The sequence below is a fragment of the Camelina sativa genome, chromosome 10 (genome assembly GCF_030686135.1).
Source record: "Camelina sativa cultivar CO46 ecotype springtype chromosome 10, ASM3068613v1".
Classification (NCBI taxonomy): Eukaryota; Viridiplantae; Streptophyta; class Magnoliopsida; order Brassicales; family Brassicaceae; genus Camelina; species Camelina sativa.
The window spans coordinates 21,973,953-21,997,547 of NC_141889.1; the positions used below are offsets into that span (position 1 = coordinate 21,973,953).

Consider the following 23,595-nt stretch of genomic DNA (forward strand, 5'->3'; position numbering starts at 1 on the left):
GGGCTTTCCGAAAAGGTATTATGGGTCGCGTGGTTCCTCACGATGTAAAAGTTACGGCGTTATGTTTGTACTATATAGTCTTACGCAACAACCAAAAAAAAAAAAAAAAAAAGAAGGAGGGATGCAACACGAGGACTTCCCGGGAGGTCACCCATCCTAGTACTACTCTCGCCCAAGCACGCTTGACTGCGGAGTTCTGATGGGATCCGGTGAATTAGTGCTGGTATGATCGCATCCGTTAGTATATACCATTCAATCGCATATATCGTGTTTTAAAAACTCTAGGGATCATTCAATGTGGGTCCCACTTGATATGTGGACCGTTTATTCACCTTGGACGTGCTTCCAACCGCGAAAAACAAGAGATAACCATATCCAAACATAATTTTGTACTCGTAGCTAATTGTGTCGCGATCACCAAAAAACATCCGAAACACCTTCAAACGTCAAAATTCGGCCTCCGGAATGGTCCAATGGTACGAAGACCCATTGCCTTGCCAGAAACACTCTTGGGGCTTTCCGAAATGGTATTATGGGTCGCGTGGTTCCTCACGATGTAAAAGTTACGGCGTTATGTTTGTACTATATAGTCTTACGCAACAACCAAAAAAAAAAAAAAAAAAAGAAGGAGGGATGCAACACGAGGACTTCCCGGGAGGTCACCCATCCTAGTACTACTCTCGCCCAAGCACGCTTGACTGCGGAGTTCTGATGGGATCCGGTGAATTAGTGCTGGTATGATCGCATCCGTTAGTATATACCATTCAATCGCATATATCGTGTTTTAAAAACTCTAGGGATCATTCAATGTGGGTCCCACTTGATATGTGGACCGTTTATTCACCTTGGACGTGCTTCCAACCGCGAAAAACAAGAGATAACCATATCCAAACATAATTTTGTACTCGTAGCTAATTGTGTCGCGATCACCAAAAAACATCCGAAACACCTTCAAACGTCAAAATTCGGCCTCCGGAATGGTCCAATGGTACGAAGACCCATTGCCTTGCCAGAAACACTCTTGGGGCTTTCCGAAATGGTATTATGGGTCGCGTGGTTCCTCACGATGTAAAAGTTACGGCGTTATGTTTGTACTATATAGTCTTACGCAACAACCAAAAAAAAAAAAAAAAAAAGAAGGAGGGATGCAACACGAGGACTTCCCGGGAGGTCACCCATCCTAGTACTACTCTCGCCCAAGCACGCTTGACTGCGGAGTTCTGATGGGATCCGGTGAATTAGTGCTGGTATGATCGCATCCGTTAGTATATACCATTCAATCGCATATATCGTGTTTTAAAAACTCTAGGGATCATTCAATGTGGGTCCCACTTGATATGTGGACCGTTTATTCACCTTGGACGTGCTTCCAACCGCGAAAAACAAGAGATAACCATATCCAAACATAATTTTGTACTCGTAGCTAATTGTGTCGCGATCACCAAAAAACATCCGAAACACCTTCAAACGTCAAAATTCGGCCTCCGGAATGGTCCAATGGTACGAAGAACCATTGCCTTGCCAGAAACACTCTTGGGGCTTTCCGAAATGGTATTATGGGTCGCGTGGTTCCTCACGATGTAAAAGTTACGGCGTTATGTTTGTACTATATAGTCTTACGCAACAACCAAAAAAAAAAAAAAAAAAAGAAGGAGGGATGCAACACGAGGACTTCCCGGGAGGTCACCCATCCTAGTACTACTCTCGCCCAAGCACGCTTGACTGCGGAGTTCTGATGGGATCCGGTGAATTAGTGCTGGTATGATCGCATCCGTTAGTATATACCATTCAATCGCATATATCGTGTTTTAAAAACTCTAGGGATCATTCAATGTGGGTCCCACTTGATATGTGGACCGTTTATTCACCTTGGACGTGCTTCCAACCGCGAAAAACAAGAGATAACCATATCCAAACATAATTTTGTACTCGTAGCTAATTGTGTCGCGATCACCAAAAAACATCCGAAACACCTTCAAACGTCAAAATTCGGCCTCCGGAATGGTCCAATGGTACGAAGACCCATTGCCTTGCCAGAAACACTCTTGGGGCTTTCCGAAATGGTATTATGGGTCGCGTGGTTCCTCACGATGTAAAAGTTACGGCGTTATGTTTGTACTATATAGTCTTACGCAACAACCAAAAAAAAAAAAAAAAAAGAAGGAGGGATGCAACACGAGGACTTCCCGGGAGGTCACCCATCCTAGTACTACTCTCGCCCAAGCACGCTTGACTGCGGAGTTCTGATGGGATCCGGTGAATTAGTGCTGGTATGATCGCATCCGTTAGTATATACCATTCAATCGCATATATCGTGTTTTAAAAACTCTAGGGATCATTCAATGTGGGTCCCACTTGATATGTGGACCGTTTATTCACCTTGGACGTGCTTCCAACCGCGAAAAACAAGAGATAACCATATCCAAACATAATTTTGTACTCGTAGCTAATTGTGTCGCGATCACCAAAAAACATCCGAAACACCTTCAAACGTCAAAATTCGGCCTCCGGAATGGTCCAATGGTACGAAGACCCATTGCCTTGCCAGAAACACTCTTGGGGCTTTCCGAAAAGGTATTATGGGTCGCGTGGTTCCTCACGATGTAAAAGTTACGGCGTTATGTTTGTACTATATAGTCTTACGCAACAACCAAAAAAAAAAAAAAAAAAAGAAGGAGGGATGCAACACGAGGACTTCCCGGGAGGTCACCCATCCTAGTACTACTCTCGCCCAAGCACGCTTGACTGCGGAGTTCTGATGGGATCCGGTGCATTAGTGCTGGTATGATCGCATCCGTTAGTATATACCATTCAATCGCATATATCGTGTTTTAAAAACTCTAGGGATCATTCAATGTGGGTCCCACTTGATATGTGGACCGTTTATTCACCTTGGACGTGCTTCCAACCGCGAAAAACAAGAGATAACCATATCCAAACATAATTTTGTACTTGTAGCTAATTGTGTCGCGATCACCAAAAAACATCCGAAACACCTTCAAACGTCAAAATTCGGCCTCCGGAATGGTCCAATGGTACGAAGACCCATTGCCTTGCCAGAAACACTCTTGGGGCTTTCCGAAATGGTATTATGGGTCGCGTGGTTCCTCACGATGTAAAAGTTACGGCGTTATGTTTGTACTATATAGTCTTACGCAACAACCAAAAAAAAAAAAAAAAAAGAAGGAGGGATGCAACACGAGGACTTCCCGGGAGGTCACCCATCCTAGTACTACTCTCGCCCAAGCACGCTTGACTGCGGAGTTCTGATGGGATCCGGTGAATTAGTGCTGGTATGATCGCATCCGTTAGTATATACCATTCAATCGCATATATCGTGTTTTAAAAACTCTAGGGATCATTCAATGTGGGTCCCACTTGATATGTGGACCGTTTATTCACCTTGGACGTGCTTCCAACCGCGAAAAACAAGAGATAACCATATCCAAACATAATTTTGTACTCGTAGCTAATTGTGTCGCGATCACCAAAAAACATCCGAAACACCTTCAAACGTCAAAATTCGGCCTCCGGAATGGTCCAATGGTACGAAGACCCATTGCCTTGCCAGAAACACTCTTGGGGCTTTCCGAAATGGTATTATGGGTCGCGTGGTTCCTCACGATGTAAAAGTTACGGCGTTATGTTTGTACTATATAGTCTTACGCAACAACCAAAAAAAAAAAAAAAAAAAGAAGGAGGGATGCAACACGAGGACTTCCCGGGAGGTCACCCATCCTAGTACTACTCTCGCCCAAGCACGCTTGACTGCGGAGTTCTGATGGGATCCGGTGAATTAGTGCTGGTATGATCGCATCCGTTAGTATATACCATTCAATCGCATATATCGTGTTTTAAAAACTCTAGGGATCATTCAATGTGGGTCCCACTTGATATGTGGACCGTTTATTCACCTTGGACGTGCTTCCAACCGCGAAAAACAAGAGATAACCATATCCAAACATAATTTTGTACTCGTAGCTAATTGTGTCGCGATCACCAAAAAACATCCGAAACACCTTCAAACGTCAAAATTCGGCCTCCGGAATGGTCCAATGGTACGAAGACCCATTGCCTTGCCAGAAACACTCTTGGGGCTTTCCGAAATGGTATTATGGGTCGCGTGGTTCCTCACGATGTAAAAGTTACGGCGTTATGTTTGTACTATATAGTCTTACGCAACAACCAAAAAAAAAAAAAAAAAAAGAAGGAGGGATGCAACACGAGGACTTCCCGGGAGGTCACCCATCCTAGTACTACTCTCGCCCAAGCACGCTTGACTGCGGAGTTCTGATGGGATCCGGTGAATTAGTGCTGGTATGATCGCATCCGTTAGTATATACCATTCAATCGCATATATCGTGTTTTAAAAACTCTAGGGATCATTCAATGTGGGTCCCACTTGATATGTGGACCGTTTATTCACCTTGGACGTGCTTCCAACCGCGAAAAACAAGAGATAACCATATCCAAACATAATTTTGTACTCGTAGCTAATTGTGTCGCGATCACCAAAAAACATCCGAAACACCTTCAAACGTCAAAATTCGGCCTCCGGAATGGTCCAATGGTACGAAGAACCATTGCCTTGCCAGAAACACTCTTGGGGCTTTCCGAAATGGTATTATGGGTCGCGTGGTTCCTCACGATGTAAAAGTTACGGCGTTATGTTTGTACTATATAGTCTTACGCAACAACCAAAAAAAAAAAAAAAAAAAGAAGGAGGGATGCAACACGAGGACTTCCCGGGAGGTCACCCATCCTAGTACTACTCTCGCCCAAGCACGCTTGACTGCGGAGTTCTGATGGGATCCGGTGAATTAGTGCTGGTATGATCGCATCCGTTAGTATATACCATTCAATCGCATATATCGTGTTTTAAAAACTCTAGGGATCATTCAATGTGGGTCCCACTTGATATGTGGACCGTTTATTCACCTTGGACGTGCTTCCAACCGCGAAAAACAAGAGATAACCATATCCAAACATAATTTTGTACTCGTAGCTAATTGTGTCGCGATCACCAAAAAACATCCGAAACACCTTCAAACGTCAAAATTCGGCCTCCGGAATGGTCCAATGGTACGAAGACCCATTGCCTTGCCAGAAACACTCTTGGGGCTTTCCGAAATGGTATTATGGGTCGCGTGGTTCCTCACGATGTAAAAGTTACGACGTTATGTTTGTACTATATAGTCTTACGCAACAACCAAAAAAAAAAAAAAAAAAAGATGGAGGGATGCAACACGAGGACTTCCCGGGAGGTCACCCATCCTAGTACTACTCTCGCCCAAGCACGCTTGACTGCGGAGTTCTGATGGGATCCGGTGAATTAGTGCTGGTATGATCGCATCCGTTAGTATATACCATTCAATCGCATATATCGTGTTTTAAAAACTCTAGGGATCATTCAATGTGGGTCCCACTTGATATGTGGACCGTTTATTCACCTTGGACGTGCTTCCAACCGCGAAAAACAAGAGATAACCATATCCAAACATAATTTTGTACTCGTAGCTAATTGTGTCGCGATCACCAAAAAACATCCGAAACACCTTCAAACGTCAAAATTCGGCCTCCGGAATGGTCCAATGGTACGAAGACCCATTGCCTTGCCAGAAACACTCTTGGGGCTTTCCGAAATGGTATTATGGGTCGCGTGGTTCCTCACGATGTAAAAGTTACGGCGTTATGTTTGTACTATATAGTCTTACGCAACGACCAAAAAAAAAAAAAAAAAAAGAAGGAGGGATGCAACACGAGGACTTCCCGGGAGGTCACCCATCCTAGTACTACTCTCGCCCAAGCACGCTTGACTGCGGAGTTCTGATGGGATCCGGTGAATTAGTGCTGGTATGATCGCATCCGTTAGTATATACCATTCAATCGCATATATCGTGTTTTAAAAACTCTAGGGATCATTCAATGTGGGTCCCACTTGATATGTGGACCGTTTATTCACCTTGGACGTGCTTCCAACCGCGAAAAACAAGAGATAACCATATCCAAACATAATTTTGTACTCGTAGCTAATTGTGTCGCGATCACCAAAAAACATCCGAAACACCTTCAAACGTCAAAATTCGGCCTCCGGAATGGTCCAATGGTACGAAGACCCATTGCCTTGCCAGAAACACTCTTGGGGCTTTCCGAAAAGGTATTATGGGTCGCGTGGTTCCTCACGATGTAAAAGTTACGGCGTTATGTTTGTACTATATAGTCTTACGCAACAACCAAAAAAAAAAAAAAAAAAAGAAGGAGGGATGCAACACGAGGACTTCCCGGGAGGTCACCCATCCTAGTACTACTCTCGCCCAAGCACGCTTGACTGCGGAGTTCTGATGGGATCCGGTGCATTAGTGCTGGTATGATCGCATCCGTTAGTATATACCATTCAATCGCATATATCGTGTTTTAAAAACTCTAGGGATCATTCAATGTGGGTCCCACTTGATATGTGGACCGTTTATTCACCTTGGACGTGCTTCCAACCGCGAAAAACAAGAGATAACCATATCCAAACATAATTTTGTACTTGTAGCTAATTGTGTCGCGATCACCAAAAAACATCCGAAACACCTTCAAACGTCAAAATTCGGCCTCCGGAATGGTCCAATGGTACGAAGACCCATTGCCTTGCCAGAAACACTCTTGGGGCTTTCCGAAATGGTATTATGGGTCGCGTGGTTCCTCACGATGTAAAAGTTACGGCGTTATGTATGTACTATATAGTCTTACGCAACAACCAAAAAAAAAAAAAAAAAAAGAAGGAGGGATGCAACACGAGGACTTCCCGGGAGGTCACCCATCCTAGTACTACTCTCGCCCAAGCACGCTTGACTGCGGAGTTCTGATGGGATCCGGTGAATTAGTGCTGGTATGATCGCATCCGTTAGTATATACCATTCAATCGCATATATCGTGTTTTAAAAACTCTAGGGATCATTCAATGTGGGTCCCACTTGATATGTGGACCGTTTATTCACCTTGGACGTGCTTCCAACCGCGAAAAACAAGAGATAACCATATCCAAACATAATTTTGTACTCGTAGCTAATTGTGTCGCGATCACCAAAAAACATCCGAAACACCTTCAAACGTCAAAATTCGGCCTCCGGAATGGTCCAATGGTACGAAGACCCATTGCCTTGCCAGAAACACTCTTGGGGCTTTCCGAAATGGTATTATGGGTCGCGTGGTTCCTCACGATGTAAAAGTTACGGCGTTATGTTTGTACTATATAGTCTTACGCAACAACCAAAAAAAAAAAAAAAAAAAGAAGGAGGGATGCAACACGAGGACTTCCCGGGAGGTCACCCATCCTAGTACTACTCTCGCCCAAGCACGCTTGACTGCGGAGTTCTGATGGGATCCGGTGCATTAGTGCTGGTATGATCGCATCCGTTAGTATATACCATTCAATCGCATATATCGTGTTTTAAAAACTCTAGGGATCATTCAATGTGGGTCCCACTTGATATGTGGACCGTTTATTCACCTTGGACGTGCTTCCAACCGCGAAAAACAAGAGATAACCATATCCAAACATAATTTTGTACTCGTAGCTAATTGTGTCGCGATCACCAAAAAACATCCGAAACACCTTCAAACGTCAAAATTCGGCCTCCGGAATGGTCCAATGGTACGAAGACCCATTGCCTTGCCAGAAACACTCTTGGGGCTTTCCGAAATGGTATTATGGGTCGCGTGGTTCCTCACGATGTAAAAGTTACGGCGTTATGTTTGTACTATATAGTCTTACGCAACAACCAAAAAAAAAAAAAAAAAAAGATGGAGGGATGCAACACGAGGACTTCCCGGGAGGTCACCCATCCTAGTACTACTCTCGCCCAAGCACGCTTGACTGCGGAGTTCTGATGGGATCCGGTGAATTAGTGCTGGTATGATCGCATCCGTTAGTATATACCATTCAATCGCATATATCGTGTTTTAAAAACTCTAGGGATCATTCAATGTGGGTCCCACTTGATATGTGGACCGTTTATTCACCTTGGACGTGCTTCCAACCGCGAAAAACAAGAGATAACCATATCCAAACATAATTTTGTACTTGTAGCTAATTGTGTCGCGATCACCAAAAAACATCCGAAACACCTTCAAACGTCAAAATTCGGCCTCCGGAATGGTCCAATGGTACGAAGACCCATTGCCTTGCCAGAAACACTCTTGGGGCTTTCCGAAATGGTATTATGGGTCGCGTGGTTCCTCACGATGTAAAAGTTACGGCGTTATGTTTGTACTATATAGTCTTACGCAACGACCAAAAAAAAAAAAAAAAAAAGAAGGAGGGATGCAACACGAGGACTTCCCGGGAGGTCACCCATCCTAGTACTACTCTCGCCCAAGCACGCTTGACTGCGGAGTTCTGATGGGATCCGGTGAATTAGTGCTGGTATGATCGCATCCGTTAGTATATACCATTCAATCGCATATATCGTGTTTTAAAAACTCTAGGGATCATTCAATGTGGGTCCCACTTGATATGTGGACCGTTTATTCACCTTGGACGTGCTTCCAACCGCGAAAAACAAGAGATAACCATATCCAAACATAATTTTGTACTCGTAGCTAATTGTGTCGCGATCACCAAAAAACATCCGAAACACCTTCAAACGTCAAAATTCGGCCTCCGGAATGGTCCAATGGTACGAAGACCCATTGCCTTGCCAGAAACACTCTTGGGGCTTTCCGAAATGGTATTATGGGTCGCGTGGTTCCTCACGATGTAAAAGTTACGGCGTTATGTTTGTACTATATAGTCTTACGCAACAACCAAAAAAAAAAAAAAAAAAAGATGGAGGGATGCAACACGAGGACTTCCCGGGAGGTCACCCATCCTAGTACTACTCTCGCCCAAGCACGCTTGACTGCGGAGTTCTGATGGGATCCGGTGAATTAGTGCTGGTATGATCGCATCCGTTAGTATATACCATTCAATCGCATATATCGTGTTTTAAAAACTCTAGGGATCATTCAATGTGGGTCCCACTTGATATGTGGACCGTTTATTCACCTTGGACGTGCTTCCAACCGCGAAAAACAAGAGATAACCATATCCAAACATAATTTTGTACTCGTAGCTAATTGTGTCGCGATCACCAAAAAACATCCGAAACACCTTCAAACGTCAAAATTCGGCCTCCGGAATGGTCCAATGGTACGAAGACCCATTGCCTTGCCAGAAACACTCTTGGGGCTTTCCGAAATGGTATTATGGGTCGCGTGGTTCCTCACGATGTAAAAGTTACGGCGTTATGTTTGTACTATATAGTCTTACGCAACAACCAAAAAAAAAAAAAAAAAAAGATGGAGGGATGCAACACGAGGACTTCCCGGGAGGTCACCCATCCTAGTACTACTCTCGCCCAAGCACGCTTGACTGCGGAGTTCTGATGGGATCCGGTGAATTAGTGCTGGTATGATCGCATCCGTTAGTATATACCATTCAATCGCATATATCGTGTTTTAAAAACTCTAGGGATCATTCAATGTGGGTCCCACTTGATATGTGGACCGTTTATTCACCTTGGACGTGCTTCCAACCGCGAAAAACAAGAGATAACCATATCCAAACATAATTTTGTACTTGTAGCTAATTGTGTCGCGATCACCAAAAAACATCCGAAACACCTTCAAACGTCAAAATTCGGCCTCCGGAATGGTCCAATGGTACGAAGACCCATTGCCTTGCCAGAAACACTCTTGGGGCTTTCCGAAATGGTATTATGGGTCGCGTGGTTCCTCACGATGTAAAAGTTACGGCGTTATGTTTGTACTATATAGTCTTACGCAACAACCAAAAAAAAAAAAAAAAAAAGAAGGAGGGATGCAACACGAGGACTTCCCGGGAGGTCACCCATCCTAGTACTACTCTCGCCCAAGCACGCTTGACTGCGGAGTTCTGATGGGATCCGGTGAATTAGTGCTGGTATGATCGCATCCGTTAGTATATACCATTCAATCGCATATATCGTGTTTTAAAAACTCTAGGGATCATTCAATGTGGGTCCCACTTGATATGTGGACCGTTTATTCACCTTGGACGTGCTTCCAACCGCGAAAAACAAGAGATAACCATATCCAAACATAATTTTGTACTCGTAGCTAATTGTGTCGCGATCACCAAAAAACATCCGAAACACCTTCAAACGTCAAAATTCGGCCTCCGGAATGGTCCAATGGTACGAAGACCCATTGCCTTGCCAGAAACACTCTTGGGGCTTTCCGAAAAGGTATTATGGGTCGCGTGGTTCCTCACGATGTAAAAGTTACGGCGTTATGTTTGTACTATATAGTCTTACGCAACAACCAAAAAAAAAAAAAAAAAAAGAAGGAGGGATGCAACACGAGGACTTCCCGGGAGGTCACCCATCCTAGTACTACTCTCGCCCAAGCACGCTTGACTGCGGAGTTCTGATGGGATCCGGTGCATTAGTGCTGGTATGATCGCATCCGTTAGTATATACCATTCAATCGCATATATCGTGTTTTAAAAACTCTAGGGATCATTCAATGTGGGTCCCACTTGATATGTGGACCGTTTATTCACCTTGGACGTGCTTCCAACCGCGAAAAACAAGAGATAACCATATCCAAACATAATTTTGTACTCGTAGCTAATTGTGTCGCGATCACCAAAAAACATCCGAAACACCTTCAAACGTCAAAATTCGGCCTCCGGAATGGTCCAATGGTACGAAGACCCATTGCCTTGCCAGAAACACTCTTGGGGCTTTCCGAAAAGGTATTATGGGTCGCGTGGTTCCTCACGATGTAAAAGTTACGGCGTTATGTTTGTACTATATAGTCTTACGCAACAACCAAAAAAAAAAAAAAAAAAAGAAGGAGGGATGCAACACGAGGACTTCCCGGGAGGTCACCCATCCTAGTACTACTCTCGCCCAAGCACGCTTGACTGCGGAGTTCTGATGGGATCCGGTGAATTAGTGCTGGTATGATCGCATCCGTTAGTATATACCATTCAATCGCATATATCGTGTTTTAAAAACTCTAGGGATCATTCAATGTGGGTCCCACTTGATATGTGGACCGTTTATTCACCTTGGACGTGCTTCCAACCGCGAAAAACAAGAGATAACCATATCCAAACATAATTTTGTACTCGTAGCTAATTGTGTCGCGATCACCAAAAAACATCCGAAACACCTTCAAACGTCAAAATTCGGCCTCCGGAATGGTCCAATGGTACGAAGACCCATTGCCTTGCCAGAAACACTCTTGGGGCTTTCCGAAATGGTATTATGGGTCGCGTGGTTCCTCACGATGTAAAAGTTACGGCGTTATGTTTGTACTATATAGTCTTACGCAACAACCAAAAAAAAAAAAAAAAAAGAAGGAGGGATGCAACACGAGGACTTCCCGGGAGGTCACCCATCCTAGTACTACTCTCGCCCAAGCACGCTTGACTGCGGAGTTCTGATGGGATCCGGTGAATTAGTGCTGGTATGATCGCATCCGTTAGTATATACCATTCAATCGCATATATCGTGTTTTAAAAACTCTAGGGATCATTCAATGTGGGTCCCACTTGATATGTGGACCGTTTATTCACCTTGGACGTGCTTCCAACCGCGAAAAACAAGAGATAACCATATCCAAACATAATTTTGTACTCGTAGCTAATTGTGTCGCGATCACCAAAAAACATCCGAAACACCTTCAAACGTCAAAATTCGGCCTCCGGAATGGTCCAATGGTACGAAGACCCATTGCCTTGCCAGAAACACTCTTGGGGCTTTCCGAAAAGGTATTATGGGTCGCGTGGTTCCTCACGATGTAAAAGTTACGGCGTTATGTTTGTACTATATAGTCTTACGCAACAACCAAAAAAAAAAAAAAAAAAAGAAGGAGGGATGCAACACGAGGACTTCCCGGGAGGTCACCCATCCTAGTACTACTCTCGCCCAAGCACGCTTGACTGCGGAGTTCTGATGGGATCCGGTGCATTAGTGCTGGTATGATCGCATCCGTTAGTATATACCATTCAATCGCATATATCGTGTTTTAAAAACTCTAGGGATCATTCAATGTGGGTCCCACTTGATATGTGGACCGTTTATTCACCTTGGACGTGCTTCCAACCGCGAAAAACAAGAGATAACCATATCCAAACATAATTTTGTACTTGTAGCTAATTGTGTCGCGATCACCAAAAAACATCCGAAACACCTTCAAACGTCAAAATTCGGCCTCCGGAATGGTCCAATGGTACGAAGACCCATTGCCTTGCCAGAAACACTCTTGGGGCTTTCCGAAATGGTATTATGGGTCGCGTGGTTCCTCACGATGTAAAAGTTACGGCGTTATGTTTGTACTATATAGTCTTACGCAACAACCAAAAAAAAAAAAAAAAAAAGAAGGAGGGATGCAACACGAGGACTTCCCGGGAGGTCACCCATCCTAGTACTACTCTCGCCCAAGCACGCTTGACTGCGGAGTTCTGATGGGATCCGGTGAATTAGTGCTGGTATGATCGCATCCGTTAGTATATACCATTCAATCGCATATATCGTGTTTTAAAAACTCTAGGGATCATTCAATGTGGGTCCCACTTGATATGTGGACCGTTTATTCACCTTGGACGTGCTTCCAACCGCGAAAAACAAGAGATAACCATATCCAAACATAATTTTGTACTCGTAGCTAATTGTGTCGCGATCACCAAAAAACATCCGAAACACCTTCAAACGTCAAAATTCGGCCTCCGGAATGGTCCAATGGTACGAAGACCCATTGCCTTGCCAGAAACACTCTTGGGGCTTTCCGAAAAGGTATTATGGGTCGCGTGGTTCCTCACGATGTAAAAGTTACGGCGTTATGTTTGTACTATATAGTCTTACGCAACAACCAAAAAAAAAAAAAAAAAAAGAAGGAGGGATGCAACACGAGGACTTCCCGGGAGGTCACCCATCCTAGTACTACTCTCGCCCAAGCACGCTTGACTGCGGAGTTCTGATGGGATCCGGTGAATTAGTGCTGGTATGATCGCATCCGTTAGTATATACCATTCAATCGCATATATCGTGTTTTAAAAACTCTAGGGATCATTCAATGTGGGTCCCACTTGATATGTGGACCGTTTATTCACCTTGGACGTGCTTCCAACCGCGAAAAACAAGAGATAACCATATCCAAACATAATTTTGTACTCGTAGCTAATTGTGTCGCGATCACCAAAAAACATCCGAAACACCTTCAAACGTCAAAATTCGGCCTCCGGAATGGTCCAATGGTACGAAGACCCATTGCCTTGCCAGAAACACTCTTGGGGCTTTCCGAAATGGTATTATGGGTCGCGTGGTTCCTCACGATGTAAAAGTTACGGCGTTATGTTTGTACTATATAGTCTTACGCAACAACCAAAAAAAAAAAAAAAAAAGAAGGAGGGATGCAACACGAGGACTTCCCGGGAGGTCACCCATCCTAGTACTACTCTCGCCCAAGCACGCTTGACTGCGGAGTTCTGATGGGATCCGGTGAATTAGTGCTGGTATGATCGCATCCGTTAGTATATACCATTCAATCGCATATATCGTGTTTTAAAAACTCTAGGGATCATTCAATGTGGGTCCCACTTGATATGTGGACCGTTTATTCACCTTGGACGTGCTTCCAACCGCGAAAAACAAGAGATAACCATATCCAAACATAATTTTGTACTCGTAGCTAATTGTGTCGCGATCACCAAAAAACATCCGAAACACCTTCAAACGTCAAAATTCGGCCTCCGGAATGGTCCAATGGTACGAAGACCCATTGCCTTGCCAGAAACACTCTTGGGGCTTTCCGAAAAGGTATTATGGGTCGCGTGGTTCCTCACGATGTAAAAGTTACGGCGTTATGTTTGTACTATATAGTCTTACGCAACAACCAAAAAAAAAAAAAAAAAAAGAAGGAGGGATGCAACACGAGGACTTCCCGGGAGGTCACCCATCCTAGTACTACTCTCGCCCAAGCACGCTTGACTGCGGAGTTCTGATGGGATCCGGTGCATTAGTGCTGGTATGATCGCATCCGTTAGTATATACCATTCAATCGCATATATCGTGTTTTAAAAACTCTAGGGATCATTCAATGTGGGTCCCACTTGATATGTGGACCGTTTATTCACCTTGGACGTGCTTCCAACCGCGAAAAACAAGAGATAACCATATCCAAACATAATTTTGTACTCGTAGCTAATTGTGTCGCGATCACCAAAAAACATCCGAAACACCTTCAAACGTCAAAATTCGGCCTCCGGAATGGTCCAATGGTACGAAGACCCATTGCCTTGCCAGAAACACTCTTGGGGCTTTCCGAAAAGGTATTATGGGTCGCGTGGTTCCTCACGATGTAAAAGTTACGGCGTTATGTTTGTACTATATAGTCTTACGCAACAACCAAAAAAAAAAAAAAAAAAAGAAGGAGGGATGCAACACGAGGACTTCCCGGGAGGTCACCCATCCTAGTACTACTCTCGCCCAAGCACGCTTGACTGCGGAGTTCTGATGGGATCCGGTGAATTAGTGCTGGTATGATCGCATCCGTTAGTATATACCATTCAATCGCATATATCGTGTTTTAAAAACTCTAGGGATCATTCAATGTGGGTCCCACTTGATATGTGGACCGTTTATTCACCTTGGACGTGCTTCCAACCGCGAAAAACAAGAGATAACCATATCCAAACATAATTTTGTACTCGTAGCTAATTGTGTCGCGATCACCAAAAAACATCCGAAACACCTTCAAACGTCAAAATTCGGCCTCCGGAATGGTCCAATGGTACGAAGACCCATTGCCTTGCCAGAAACACTCTTGGGGCTTTCCGAAATGGTATTATGGGTCGCGTGGTTCCTCACGATGTAAAAGTTACGGCGTTATGTTTGTACTATATAGTCTTACGCAACAACCAAAAAAAAAAAAAAAAAAGAAGGAGGGATGCAACACGAGGACTTCCCGGGAGGTCACCCATCCTAGTACTACTCTCGCCCAAGCACGCTTGACTGCGGAGTTCTGATGGGATCCGGTGAATTAGTGCTGGTATGATCGCATCCGTTAGTATATACCATTCAATCGCATATATCGTGTTTTAAAAACTCTAGGGATCATTCAATGTGGGTCCCACTTGATATGTGGACCGTTTATTCACCTTGGACGTGCTTCCAACCGCGAAAAACAAGAGATAACCATATCCAAACATAATTTTGTACTCGTAGCTAATTGTGTCGCGATCACCAAAAAACATCCGAAACACCTTCAAACGTCAAAATTCGGCCTCCGGAATGGTCCAATGGTACGAAGACCCATTGCCTTGCCAGAAACACTCTTGGGGCTTTCCGAAAAGGTATTATGGGTCGCGTGGTTCCTCACGATGTAAAAGTTACGGCGTTATGTTTGTACTATATAGTCTTACGCAACAACCAAAAAAAAAAAAAAAAAAAGAAGGAGGGATGCAACACGAGGACTTCCCGGGAGGTCACCCATCCTAGTACTACTCTCGCCCAAGCACGCTTGACTGCGGAGTTCTGATGGGATCCGGTGCATTAGTGCTGGTATGATCGCATCCGTTAGTATATACCATTCAATCGCATATATCGTGTTTTAAAAACTCTAGGGATCATTCAATGTGGGTCCCACTTGATATGTGGACCGTTTATTCACCTTGGACGTGCTTCCAACCGCGAAAAACAAGAGATAACCATATCCAAACATAATTTTGTACTTGTAGCTAATTGTGTCGCGATCACCAAAAAACATCCGAAACACCTTCAAACGTCAAAATTCGGCCTCCGGAATGGTCCAATGGTACGAAGACCCATTGCCTTGCCAGAAACACTCTTGGGGCTTTCCGAAATGGTATTATGGGTCGCGTGGTTCCTCACGATGTAAAAGTTACGGCGTTATGTTTGTACTATATAGTCTTACGCAACAACCAAAAAAAAAAAAAAAAAAAGAAGGAGGGATGCAACACGAGGACTTCCCGGGAGGTCACCCATCCTAGTACTACTCTCGCCCAAGCACGCTTGACTGCGGAGTTCTGATGGGATCCGGTGAATTAGTGCTGGTATGATCGCATCCGTTAGTATATACCATTCAATCGCATATATCGTGTTTTAAAAACTCTAGGGATCATTCAATGTGGGTCCCACTTGATATGTGGACCGTTTATTCACCTTGGACGTGCTTCCAACCGCGAAAAACAAGAGATAACCATATCCAAACATAATTTTGTACTCGTAGCTAATTGTGTCGCGATCACCAAAAAACATCCGAAACACCTTCAAACGTCAAAATTCGGCCTCCGGAATGGTCCAATGGTACGAAGACCCATTGCCTTGCCAGAAACACTCTTGGGGCTTTCCGAAAAGGTATTATGGGTCGCGTGGTTCCTCACGATGTAAAAGTTACGGCGTTATGTTTGTACTATATAGTCTTACGCAACAACCAAAAAAAAAAAAAAAAAAAGAAGGAGGGATGCAACACGAGGACTTCCCGGGAGGTCACCCATCCTAGTACTACTCTCGCCCAAGCACGCTTGACTGCGGAGTTCTGATGGGATCCGGTGCATTAGTGCTGGTATGATCGCATCCGTTAGTATATACCATTCAATCGCATATATCGTGTTTTAAAAACTCTAGGGATCATTCAATGTGGGTCCCACTTGATATGTGGACCGTTTATTCACCTTGGACGTGCTTCCAACCGCGAAAAACAAGAGATAACCATATCCAAACATAATTTTGTACTTGTAGCTAATTGTGTCGCGATCACCAAAAAACATCCGAAACACCTTCAAACGTCAAAATTCGGCCTCCGGAATGGTCCAATGGTACGAAGACCCATTGCCTTGCCAGAAACACTCTTGGGGCTTTCCGAAATGGTATTATGGGTCGCGTGGTTCCTCACGATGTAAAAGTTACGGCGTTATGTTTGTACTATATAGTCTTACGCAACAACCAAAAAAAAAAAAAAAAAAAGAAGGAGGGATGCAACACGAGGACTTCCCGGGAGGTCACCCATCCTAGTACTACTCTCGCCCAAGCACGCTTGACTGCGGAGTTCTGATGGGATCCGGTGAATTAGTGCTGGTATGATCGCATCCGTTAGTATATACCATTCAATCGCATATATCGTGTTTTAAAAACTCTAGGGATCATTCAATGTGGGTCCCACTTGATATGTGGACCGTTTATTCACCTTGGACGTGCTTCCAACCGCGAAAAACAAGAGATAACCATATCCAAACATAATTTTGTACTTGTAGCTAATTGTGTCGCGATCACCAAAAAACATCCGAAACACCTTCAAACGTCAAAATTCGGCCTCCGGAATGGTCCAATGGTACGAAGACCCATTGCCTTGCCAGAAACACTCTTGGGGCTTTCCGAAATGGTATTATGGGTCGCGTGGTTCCTCACGATGTAAAAGTTACGGCGTTATGTTTGTACTATATAGTCTTACGCAACAACCAAAAAAAAAAAAAAAAAAAGAAGGAGGGATGCAACACGAGGACTTCCCGGGAGGTCACCCATCCTAGTACTACTCTCGCCCAAGCACGCTTGACTGCGGAGTTCTGATGGGATCCGGTGAATTAGTGCTGGTATGATCGCATCCGTTAGTATATACCATTCAATCGCATATATCGTGTTTTAAAAACTCTAGGGATCATTCAATGTGGGTCCCACTTGATATGTGGACCGTTTATTCACCTTGGACGTGCTTCCAACCGCGAAAAACAAGAGATAACCATATCCAAACATAATTTTGTACTCGTAGCTAATTGTGTCGCGATCACCAAAAAACATCCGAAACACCTTCAAACGTCAAAATTCGGCCTCCGGAATGGTCCAATGGTACGAAGACCCATTGCCTTGCCAGAAACACTCTTGGGGCTTTCCGAAATGGTATTATGGGTCGCGTGGTTCCTCACGATGTAAAAGTTACGGCGTTATGTTTGTACTATATAGTCTTACGCAACAACCAAAAAAAAAAAAAAAAAAAGAAGGAGGGATGCAACACGAGGACTTCCCGGGAGGTCACCCATCCTAGTACTACTCTCGCCCAAGCACGCTTGACTGCGGAGTTCTGATGGGATCCGGTGAATTAGTGCTGGTATGATCGCATCCGTTAGTATATACCATTCAATCGCATATATCGTGTTTTAAAAACTCTAGGGATCATTCAATGTGGGTCCCACTTGATATGTGGACCGTTTATTCACCTTGGACGTGCTTCCAACCGCGAAAAACAAGAGATAACCATATCCAAACATAATTTTGTACTCGTAGCTAATTGTGTCGCGATCACCAAAAAACATCCGAAACACCTTCAAACGTCAAAATTCGGCCTCCGGAATGGTCCAATGGTACGAAGACCCATTGCCTTGCCAGAAACACTCTTGGGGCTTTCCGAAATGGTATTATGGGTCGCGTGGTTCCTCACGATGTAAAAGTTACGGCGTTATGTTTGTACTATATAGTCTTACGCAACAACCAAAAAAAAAAAAAAAAAAAGAAGGAGGGATGCAACACGAGGACTTCCCGGGAGGTCACCCATCCTAGTACTACTCTCGCCCAAGCACGCTTGACTGCGGAGTTCTGATGGGATCCGGTGAATTAGTGCTGGTATGATCGCATCCGTTAGTATATACCATTCAATCGCATATATCGTGTTTTAAAAACTCTAGGGATCATTCAATGTGGGTCCCACTTGATATGTGGACCGTTTATTCACCTTGGACGTGCTTCCAACCGCGAAAAACAAGAGATAACCATATCCAAACATAATTTTGTACTCGTAGCTAATTGTGTCGCGATCACCAAAAAACATCCGAAACACCTTCAAACGTCAAAATTCGGCCTCCGGAATGGTCCAATGGTACGAAGACCCATTGCCTTGCCAGAAACACTCTTGGGGCTTTCCGAAATGGTATTATGGGTCGCGTGGTTCCTCACGATGTAAAAGTTACGGCGTTATGTTTGTACTATATAGTCTTACGCAACAACCAAAAAAAAAAAAAAAAAAAGAAGGAGGGATGCAACACGAGGACTTCCCGGGAGGTCACCCATCCTAGTACTACTCTCGCCCAAGCACGCTTGACTGCGGAGTTCTGATGGGATCCGGTGAATTAGTGCTGGTATGATCGCATCCGTTAGTATATACCATTCAATCGCATATATCGTGTTTTAAAAACTCTAGGGATCATTCAATGTGGGTCCCACTTGATATGTGGACCGTTTATTCACCTTGGACGTGCTTCCAACCGCGAAAAACAAGAGATAACCATATCCAAACATAATTTTGTACTCGTAGCTAATTGTGTCGCGATCACCAAAAAACATCCGAAACACCTTCAAACGTCAAAATTCGGCCTCCGGAATGGTCCAATGGTACGAAGAACCATTGCCTTGCCAGAAACACTCTTGGGGCTTTCCGAAAAGGTATTATGGGTCGCGTGGTTCCTCACGATGTAAAAGTTACGGCGTTATGTTTGTACTATATAGTCTTACGCAACAACCAAAAAAAAAAAAAAAAAAAGAAGGAGGGATGCAACACGAGGACTTCCCGGGAGGTCACCCATCCTAGTACTACTCTCGCCCAAGCACGCTTGACTGCGGAGTTCTGATGGGATCCGGTGAATTAGTGCTGGTATGATCGCATCCGTTAGTATATACCATTCAATCGCATATATCGTGTTTTAAAAACTCTAGGGATCATTCAATGTGGGTCCCACTTGATATGTGGACCGTTTATTCACCTTGGACGTGCTTCCAACCGCGAAAAACAAGAGATAACCATATCCAAACATAATTTTGTACTCGTAGCTAATTGTGTCGCGATCACCAAAAAACATCCGAAACACCTTCAAACGTCAAAATTCGGCCTCCGGAATGGTCCAATGGTACGAAGACCCATTGCCTTGCCAGAAACACTCTTGGGGCTTTCCGAAATGGTATTATGGGTCGCGTGGTTCCTCACGATGTAAAAGTTACGGCGTTATGTTTGTACTATATAGTCTTACGCAACAACCAAAAAAAAAAAAAAAAAAAGAAGGAGGGATGCAACACGAGGACTTCCCGGGAGGTCACCCATCCTAGTACTACTCTCGCCCAAGCACGCTTGACTGCGGAGTTCTGATGGGATCCGGTGAATTAGTGCTGGTATGATCGCATCCGTTAGTATATACCATTCAATCGCATATATCGTGTTTTAAAAACTCTAGGGATCATTCAATGTGGGTCCCACTTGATATGTGGACCGTTTATTCACCTTGGACGTGCTTCCAACCGCGAAAAACAAGAGATAACCATATCCAAACATAATTTTGTACTCGTAGCTAATTGTGTCGCGATCACCAAAAAACATCCGAAACACCTTCAAACGTCAAAATTCGGCCTCCGGAATGGTCCAATGGTACGAAGACCCATTGCCTTGCCAGAAACACTCTTGGGGCTTTCCGAAATGGTATTATGGGTCGCGTGGTTCCTCACGATGTAAAAGTTACGGCGTTATGTTTGTACTATATAGTCTTACGCAACAACCAAAAAAAAAAAAAAAAAAAGAAGGAGGGATGCAACACGAGGACTTCCCGGGAGGTCACCCATCCTAGTACTACTCTCGCCCAAGCACGCTTGACTGCGGAGTTCTGATGGGATCCGGTGAATTAGTGCTGGTATGATCGCATCCGTTAGTATATACCATTCAATCGCATATATCGTGTTTTAAAAACTCTAGGGATCATTCAATGTGGGTCCCACTTGATATGTGGACCGTTTATTCACCTTGGACGTGCTTCCAACCGCGAAAAACAAGAGATAACCATATCCAAACATAATTTTGTACTCGTAGCTAATTGTGTCGCGATCACCAAAAAACATCCGAAACACCTTCAAACGTCAAAATTCGGCCTCCGGAATGGTCCAATGGTACGAAGAACCATTGCCTTGCCAGAAACACTCTTGGGGCTTTCCGAAATGGTATTATGGGTCGCGTGGTTCCTCACGATGTAAAAGTTACGGCGTTATGTTTGTACTATATAGTCTTACGCAACAACCAAAAAAAAAAAAAAAAAAAGAAGGAGGGATGCAACACGAGGACTTCCCGGGAGGTCACCCATCCTAGTACTACTCTCGCCCAAGCACGCTTGACTGCGGAGTTCTGATGGGATCCGGTGAATTAGTGCTGGTATGATCGCATCCGTTAGTATATACCATTCAATCGCATATATCGTGTTTTAAAAACTCTAGGGATCATTCAATGTGGGTCCCACTTGATATGTGGACCGTTTATTCACCTTGGACGTGCTTCCAACCGCGAAAAACAAGAGATAACCATATCCAAACATAATTTTGTACTTGTAGCTAATTGTGTCGCGATCACCAAAAAACATCCGAAACACCTTCAAACGTCAAAATTCGGCCTCCGGAATGGTCCAATGGTACGAAGACCCATTGCCTTGCCAGAAACACTCTTGGGGCTTTCCGAAATGGTATTATGGGTCGCGTGGTTCCTCACGATGTAAAAGTTACGGCGTTATGTTTGTACTATATAGTCTTACGCAACAACCAAAAAAAAAAAAAAAAAAAGAAGGAGGGATGCAACACGAGGACTTCCCGGGAGGTCACCCATCCTAGTACTACTCTCGCCCAAGCACGCTTGACTGCGGAGTTCTGATGGGATCCGGTGAATTAGTGCTGGTATGATCGCATCCGTTAGTATATACCATTCAATCGCATATATCGTGTTTTAAAAACTCTAGGGATCATTCAATGTGGGTCCCACTTGATATGTGGACCGTTTATTCACCTTGGACGTGCTTCCAACCGCGAAAAACAAGAGATAACCATATCCAAACATAATTTTGTACTCGTAGCTAATTGTGTCGCGATCACCAAAAAACATCCGAAACACCTTCAAACGTCAAAATTCGGCCTCCGGAATGGTCCAATGGTACGAAGAACCATTGCCTTGCCAGAAACACTCTTGGGGCTTTCCGAAATGGTATTATGGGTCGCGTGGTTCCTCACGATGTAAAAGTTACGGCGTTATGTTTGTACTATATAGTCTTACGCAACAACCAAAAAAAAAAAAAAAAAAAGAAGGAGGGATGCAACACGAGGACTTCCCGGGAGGTCACCCATCCTAGTACTACTCTCGCCCAAGCACGCTTGACTGCGGAGTTCTGATGGGATCCGGTGAATTAGTGCTGGTATGATCGCATCCGTTAGTATATACCATTCAATCGCATATATCGTGTTTTAAAAACTCTAGGGATCATTCAATGTGGGTCCCACTTGATATGTGGACCGTTTATTCACCTTGGACGTGCTTCCAACCGCGAAAAACAAGAGATAACCATATCCAAACATAATTTTGTACTCGTAGCTAATTGTGTCGCGATCACCAAAAAACATCCGAAACACCTTCAAACGTCAAAATTCGGCCTCCGGAATGGTCCAATGGTACGAAGACCCATTGCCTTGCCAGAAACACTCTTGGGGCTTTCCGAAATGGTATTATGGGTCGCGTGGTTCCTCACGATGTAAAAGTTACGGCGTTATGTTTGTACTATATAGTCTTACGCAACAACCAAAAAAAAAAAAAAAAAAAGAAGGAGGGATGCAACACGAGGACTTCCCGGGAGGTCACCCATCCTAGTACTACTCTCGCCCAAGCACGCTTGACTGCGGAGTTCTGATGGGATCCGGTGAATTAGTGCTGGTATGATCGCATCCGTTAGTATATACCATTCAATCGCATATATCGTGTTTTAAAAACTCTAGGGATCATTCAATGTGGGTCCCACTTGATATGTGGACCGTTTATTCACCTTGGACGTGCTTCCAACCGCGAAAAACAAGAGATAACCATATCCAAACATAATTTTGTACTCGTAGCTAATTGTGTCGCGATCACCAAAAAACATCCGAAACACCTTCAAACGTCAAAATTCGGCCTCCGGAATGGTCCAATGGTACGAAGACCCATTGCCTTGCCAGAAACACTCTTGGGGCTTTCCGAAATGGTATTATGGGTCGCGTGGTTCCTCACGATGTAAAAGTTACGGCGTTATGTTTGTACTATATAGTCTTACGCAACAACCAAAAAAAAAAAAAAAAAAAGAAGGAGGGATGCAACACGAGGACTTCCCGGGAGGTCACCCATCCTAGTACTACTCTCGCCCAAGCACGCTTGACTGCGGAGTTCTGATGGGATCCGGTGAATTAGTGCTGGTATGATCGCATCCGTTAGTATATACCATTCAATCGCATATATCGTGTTTTAAAAACTCTAGGGATCATTCAATGTGGGTCCCACTTGATATGTGGACCGTTTATTCACCTTGGACGTGCTTCCAACCGCGAAAAACAAGAGATAACCATATCCAAACATAATTTTGTACTCGTAGCTAATTGTGTCGCGATCACCAAAAAACATCCGAAACACCTTCAAACGTCAAAATTCGGCCTCCGGAATGGTCCAATGGTACGAAGACCCATTGCCTTGCCAGAAACACTCTTGGGGCTTTCCGAAATGGTATTATGGGTCGCGTGGTTCCTCACGATGTAA

General features: G+C 44.1%; 46 non-coding genes across 46 annotated transcripts; all 46 read right to left on the reverse strand.

Moving 5' to 3' along the window:
* Nucleotides 1-118: 118 nt before the first annotated feature.
* LOC147936670 (5S ribosomal RNA) lies at nucleotides 119-237 on the reverse strand. Its single transcript, XR_015569422.1, has one exon. It is a non-coding gene; the product is annotated as a 5S ribosomal RNA (ribosomal RNA).
* A 393-nt stretch (nucleotides 238-630) lies between these two features.
* LOC147936671 (5S ribosomal RNA) lies at nucleotides 631-749 on the reverse strand. Its single transcript, XR_015569423.1, has one exon. It is a non-coding gene; the product is annotated as a 5S ribosomal RNA (ribosomal RNA).
* A 393-nt stretch (nucleotides 750-1,142) lies between these two features.
* Nucleotides 1,143-1,261, reverse strand: LOC147936672 (5S ribosomal RNA). The gene has a single exon (XR_015569424.1). It is a non-coding gene; the product is annotated as a 5S ribosomal RNA (ribosomal RNA).
* Nucleotides 1,262-1,654: 393 nt separating this feature from the next.
* Nucleotides 1,655-1,773, reverse strand: LOC147936673 (5S ribosomal RNA). Its single transcript, XR_015569425.1, has one exon. It is a non-coding gene; the product is annotated as a 5S ribosomal RNA (ribosomal RNA).
* Nucleotides 1,774-2,165: 392 nt separating this feature from the next.
* On the reverse strand, nucleotides 2,166-2,284 carry LOC147936674 (5S ribosomal RNA). The gene has a single exon (XR_015569427.1). It is a non-coding gene; the product is annotated as a 5S ribosomal RNA (ribosomal RNA).
* Nucleotides 2,285-2,677: 393 nt separating this feature from the next.
* Nucleotides 2,678-2,796, reverse strand: LOC147936675 (5S ribosomal RNA). Its single transcript, XR_015570197.1, has one exon. It is a non-coding gene; the product is annotated as a 5S ribosomal RNA (ribosomal RNA).
* A 392-nt stretch (nucleotides 2,797-3,188) lies between these two features.
* LOC147936676 (5S ribosomal RNA) lies at nucleotides 3,189-3,307 on the reverse strand. The gene has a single exon (XR_015569428.1). It is a non-coding gene; the product is annotated as a 5S ribosomal RNA (ribosomal RNA).
* A 393-nt stretch (nucleotides 3,308-3,700) lies between these two features.
* LOC147936677 (5S ribosomal RNA) lies at nucleotides 3,701-3,819 on the reverse strand. The gene has a single exon (XR_015569429.1). It is a non-coding gene; the product is annotated as a 5S ribosomal RNA (ribosomal RNA).
* A 393-nt stretch (nucleotides 3,820-4,212) lies between these two features.
* LOC147936678 (5S ribosomal RNA) lies at nucleotides 4,213-4,331 on the reverse strand. The gene has a single exon (XR_015569430.1). It is a non-coding gene; the product is annotated as a 5S ribosomal RNA (ribosomal RNA).
* A 393-nt stretch (nucleotides 4,332-4,724) lies between these two features.
* LOC147936679 (5S ribosomal RNA) lies at nucleotides 4,725-4,843 on the reverse strand. The gene has a single exon (XR_015569431.1). It is a non-coding gene; the product is annotated as a 5S ribosomal RNA (ribosomal RNA).
* A 393-nt stretch (nucleotides 4,844-5,236) lies between these two features.
* On the reverse strand, nucleotides 5,237-5,355 carry LOC147936680 (5S ribosomal RNA). The gene has a single exon (XR_015569432.1). It is a non-coding gene; the product is annotated as a 5S ribosomal RNA (ribosomal RNA).
* Nucleotides 5,356-5,748: 393 nt separating this feature from the next.
* On the reverse strand, nucleotides 5,749-5,867 carry LOC147936681 (5S ribosomal RNA). The gene has a single exon (XR_015569433.1). It is a non-coding gene; the product is annotated as a 5S ribosomal RNA (ribosomal RNA).
* Nucleotides 5,868-6,260: 393 nt separating this feature from the next.
* LOC147936682 (5S ribosomal RNA) lies at nucleotides 6,261-6,379 on the reverse strand. Its single transcript, XR_015570198.1, has one exon. It is a non-coding gene; the product is annotated as a 5S ribosomal RNA (ribosomal RNA).
* A 393-nt stretch (nucleotides 6,380-6,772) lies between these two features.
* Nucleotides 6,773-6,891, reverse strand: LOC147936683 (5S ribosomal RNA). Its single transcript, XR_015569434.1, has one exon. It is a non-coding gene; the product is annotated as a 5S ribosomal RNA (ribosomal RNA).
* Nucleotides 6,892-7,284: 393 nt separating this feature from the next.
* On the reverse strand, nucleotides 7,285-7,403 carry LOC147936684 (5S ribosomal RNA). The gene has a single exon (XR_015570200.1). It is a non-coding gene; the product is annotated as a 5S ribosomal RNA (ribosomal RNA).
* A 393-nt stretch (nucleotides 7,404-7,796) lies between these two features.
* On the reverse strand, nucleotides 7,797-7,915 carry LOC147936685 (5S ribosomal RNA). Its single transcript, XR_015569435.1, has one exon. It is a non-coding gene; the product is annotated as a 5S ribosomal RNA (ribosomal RNA).
* A 393-nt stretch (nucleotides 7,916-8,308) lies between these two features.
* LOC147936686 (5S ribosomal RNA) lies at nucleotides 8,309-8,427 on the reverse strand. Its single transcript, XR_015569436.1, has one exon. It is a non-coding gene; the product is annotated as a 5S ribosomal RNA (ribosomal RNA).
* Nucleotides 8,428-8,820: 393 nt separating this feature from the next.
* On the reverse strand, nucleotides 8,821-8,939 carry LOC147936687 (5S ribosomal RNA). The gene has a single exon (XR_015569438.1). It is a non-coding gene; the product is annotated as a 5S ribosomal RNA (ribosomal RNA).
* Nucleotides 8,940-9,332: 393 nt separating this feature from the next.
* On the reverse strand, nucleotides 9,333-9,451 carry LOC147936688 (5S ribosomal RNA). The gene has a single exon (XR_015569439.1). It is a non-coding gene; the product is annotated as a 5S ribosomal RNA (ribosomal RNA).
* Nucleotides 9,452-9,844: 393 nt separating this feature from the next.
* On the reverse strand, nucleotides 9,845-9,963 carry LOC147936689 (5S ribosomal RNA). Its single transcript, XR_015569440.1, has one exon. It is a non-coding gene; the product is annotated as a 5S ribosomal RNA (ribosomal RNA).
* A 393-nt stretch (nucleotides 9,964-10,356) lies between these two features.
* LOC147936690 (5S ribosomal RNA) lies at nucleotides 10,357-10,475 on the reverse strand. The gene has a single exon (XR_015570201.1). It is a non-coding gene; the product is annotated as a 5S ribosomal RNA (ribosomal RNA).
* Nucleotides 10,476-10,868: 393 nt separating this feature from the next.
* LOC147936691 (5S ribosomal RNA) lies at nucleotides 10,869-10,987 on the reverse strand. The gene has a single exon (XR_015569441.1). It is a non-coding gene; the product is annotated as a 5S ribosomal RNA (ribosomal RNA).
* A 392-nt stretch (nucleotides 10,988-11,379) lies between these two features.
* On the reverse strand, nucleotides 11,380-11,498 carry LOC147936692 (5S ribosomal RNA). Its single transcript, XR_015569442.1, has one exon. It is a non-coding gene; the product is annotated as a 5S ribosomal RNA (ribosomal RNA).
* A 393-nt stretch (nucleotides 11,499-11,891) lies between these two features.
* On the reverse strand, nucleotides 11,892-12,010 carry LOC147936693 (5S ribosomal RNA). Its single transcript, XR_015570202.1, has one exon. It is a non-coding gene; the product is annotated as a 5S ribosomal RNA (ribosomal RNA).
* A 393-nt stretch (nucleotides 12,011-12,403) lies between these two features.
* On the reverse strand, nucleotides 12,404-12,522 carry LOC147936694 (5S ribosomal RNA). The gene has a single exon (XR_015569443.1). It is a non-coding gene; the product is annotated as a 5S ribosomal RNA (ribosomal RNA).
* Nucleotides 12,523-12,915: 393 nt separating this feature from the next.
* LOC147936695 (5S ribosomal RNA) lies at nucleotides 12,916-13,034 on the reverse strand. Its single transcript, XR_015569444.1, has one exon. It is a non-coding gene; the product is annotated as a 5S ribosomal RNA (ribosomal RNA).
* A 392-nt stretch (nucleotides 13,035-13,426) lies between these two features.
* LOC147936696 (5S ribosomal RNA) lies at nucleotides 13,427-13,545 on the reverse strand. The gene has a single exon (XR_015569445.1). It is a non-coding gene; the product is annotated as a 5S ribosomal RNA (ribosomal RNA).
* Nucleotides 13,546-13,938: 393 nt separating this feature from the next.
* On the reverse strand, nucleotides 13,939-14,057 carry LOC147936697 (5S ribosomal RNA). The gene has a single exon (XR_015570203.1). It is a non-coding gene; the product is annotated as a 5S ribosomal RNA (ribosomal RNA).
* A 393-nt stretch (nucleotides 14,058-14,450) lies between these two features.
* On the reverse strand, nucleotides 14,451-14,569 carry LOC147936698 (5S ribosomal RNA). The gene has a single exon (XR_015569446.1). It is a non-coding gene; the product is annotated as a 5S ribosomal RNA (ribosomal RNA).
* A 392-nt stretch (nucleotides 14,570-14,961) lies between these two features.
* LOC147936699 (5S ribosomal RNA) lies at nucleotides 14,962-15,080 on the reverse strand. Its single transcript, XR_015569447.1, has one exon. It is a non-coding gene; the product is annotated as a 5S ribosomal RNA (ribosomal RNA).
* A 393-nt stretch (nucleotides 15,081-15,473) lies between these two features.
* Nucleotides 15,474-15,592, reverse strand: LOC147936700 (5S ribosomal RNA). The gene has a single exon (XR_015570204.1). It is a non-coding gene; the product is annotated as a 5S ribosomal RNA (ribosomal RNA).
* A 393-nt stretch (nucleotides 15,593-15,985) lies between these two features.
* On the reverse strand, nucleotides 15,986-16,104 carry LOC147936701 (5S ribosomal RNA). Its single transcript, XR_015569449.1, has one exon. It is a non-coding gene; the product is annotated as a 5S ribosomal RNA (ribosomal RNA).
* Nucleotides 16,105-16,497: 393 nt separating this feature from the next.
* LOC147936702 (5S ribosomal RNA) lies at nucleotides 16,498-16,616 on the reverse strand. The gene has a single exon (XR_015570205.1). It is a non-coding gene; the product is annotated as a 5S ribosomal RNA (ribosomal RNA).
* A 393-nt stretch (nucleotides 16,617-17,009) lies between these two features.
* On the reverse strand, nucleotides 17,010-17,128 carry LOC147936703 (5S ribosomal RNA). Its single transcript, XR_015569450.1, has one exon. It is a non-coding gene; the product is annotated as a 5S ribosomal RNA (ribosomal RNA).
* Nucleotides 17,129-17,521: 393 nt separating this feature from the next.
* On the reverse strand, nucleotides 17,522-17,640 carry LOC147936704 (5S ribosomal RNA). Its single transcript, XR_015569451.1, has one exon. It is a non-coding gene; the product is annotated as a 5S ribosomal RNA (ribosomal RNA).
* Nucleotides 17,641-18,033: 393 nt separating this feature from the next.
* On the reverse strand, nucleotides 18,034-18,152 carry LOC147936705 (5S ribosomal RNA). Its single transcript, XR_015569452.1, has one exon. It is a non-coding gene; the product is annotated as a 5S ribosomal RNA (ribosomal RNA).
* Nucleotides 18,153-18,545: 393 nt separating this feature from the next.
* LOC147936706 (5S ribosomal RNA) lies at nucleotides 18,546-18,664 on the reverse strand. The gene has a single exon (XR_015569453.1). It is a non-coding gene; the product is annotated as a 5S ribosomal RNA (ribosomal RNA).
* Nucleotides 18,665-19,057: 393 nt separating this feature from the next.
* LOC147936707 (5S ribosomal RNA) lies at nucleotides 19,058-19,176 on the reverse strand. Its single transcript, XR_015569454.1, has one exon. It is a non-coding gene; the product is annotated as a 5S ribosomal RNA (ribosomal RNA).
* Nucleotides 19,177-19,569: 393 nt separating this feature from the next.
* Nucleotides 19,570-19,688, reverse strand: LOC147936708 (5S ribosomal RNA). Its single transcript, XR_015569455.1, has one exon. It is a non-coding gene; the product is annotated as a 5S ribosomal RNA (ribosomal RNA).
* A 393-nt stretch (nucleotides 19,689-20,081) lies between these two features.
* LOC147936709 (5S ribosomal RNA) lies at nucleotides 20,082-20,200 on the reverse strand. The gene has a single exon (XR_015569456.1). It is a non-coding gene; the product is annotated as a 5S ribosomal RNA (ribosomal RNA).
* Nucleotides 20,201-20,593: 393 nt separating this feature from the next.
* LOC147936710 (5S ribosomal RNA) lies at nucleotides 20,594-20,712 on the reverse strand. The gene has a single exon (XR_015569457.1). It is a non-coding gene; the product is annotated as a 5S ribosomal RNA (ribosomal RNA).
* Nucleotides 20,713-21,105: 393 nt separating this feature from the next.
* Nucleotides 21,106-21,224, reverse strand: LOC147936711 (5S ribosomal RNA). The gene has a single exon (XR_015569458.1). It is a non-coding gene; the product is annotated as a 5S ribosomal RNA (ribosomal RNA).
* Nucleotides 21,225-21,617: 393 nt separating this feature from the next.
* Nucleotides 21,618-21,736, reverse strand: LOC147936712 (5S ribosomal RNA). Its single transcript, XR_015569460.1, has one exon. It is a non-coding gene; the product is annotated as a 5S ribosomal RNA (ribosomal RNA).
* A 393-nt stretch (nucleotides 21,737-22,129) lies between these two features.
* Nucleotides 22,130-22,248, reverse strand: LOC147936713 (5S ribosomal RNA). The gene has a single exon (XR_015569461.1). It is a non-coding gene; the product is annotated as a 5S ribosomal RNA (ribosomal RNA).
* Nucleotides 22,249-22,641: 393 nt separating this feature from the next.
* On the reverse strand, nucleotides 22,642-22,760 carry LOC147936714 (5S ribosomal RNA). The gene has a single exon (XR_015569462.1). It is a non-coding gene; the product is annotated as a 5S ribosomal RNA (ribosomal RNA).
* Nucleotides 22,761-23,153: 393 nt separating this feature from the next.
* Nucleotides 23,154-23,272, reverse strand: LOC147936715 (5S ribosomal RNA). Its single transcript, XR_015569463.1, has one exon. It is a non-coding gene; the product is annotated as a 5S ribosomal RNA (ribosomal RNA).
* Between the last annotated feature and the right edge of the window lie 323 nt (nucleotides 23,273-23,595).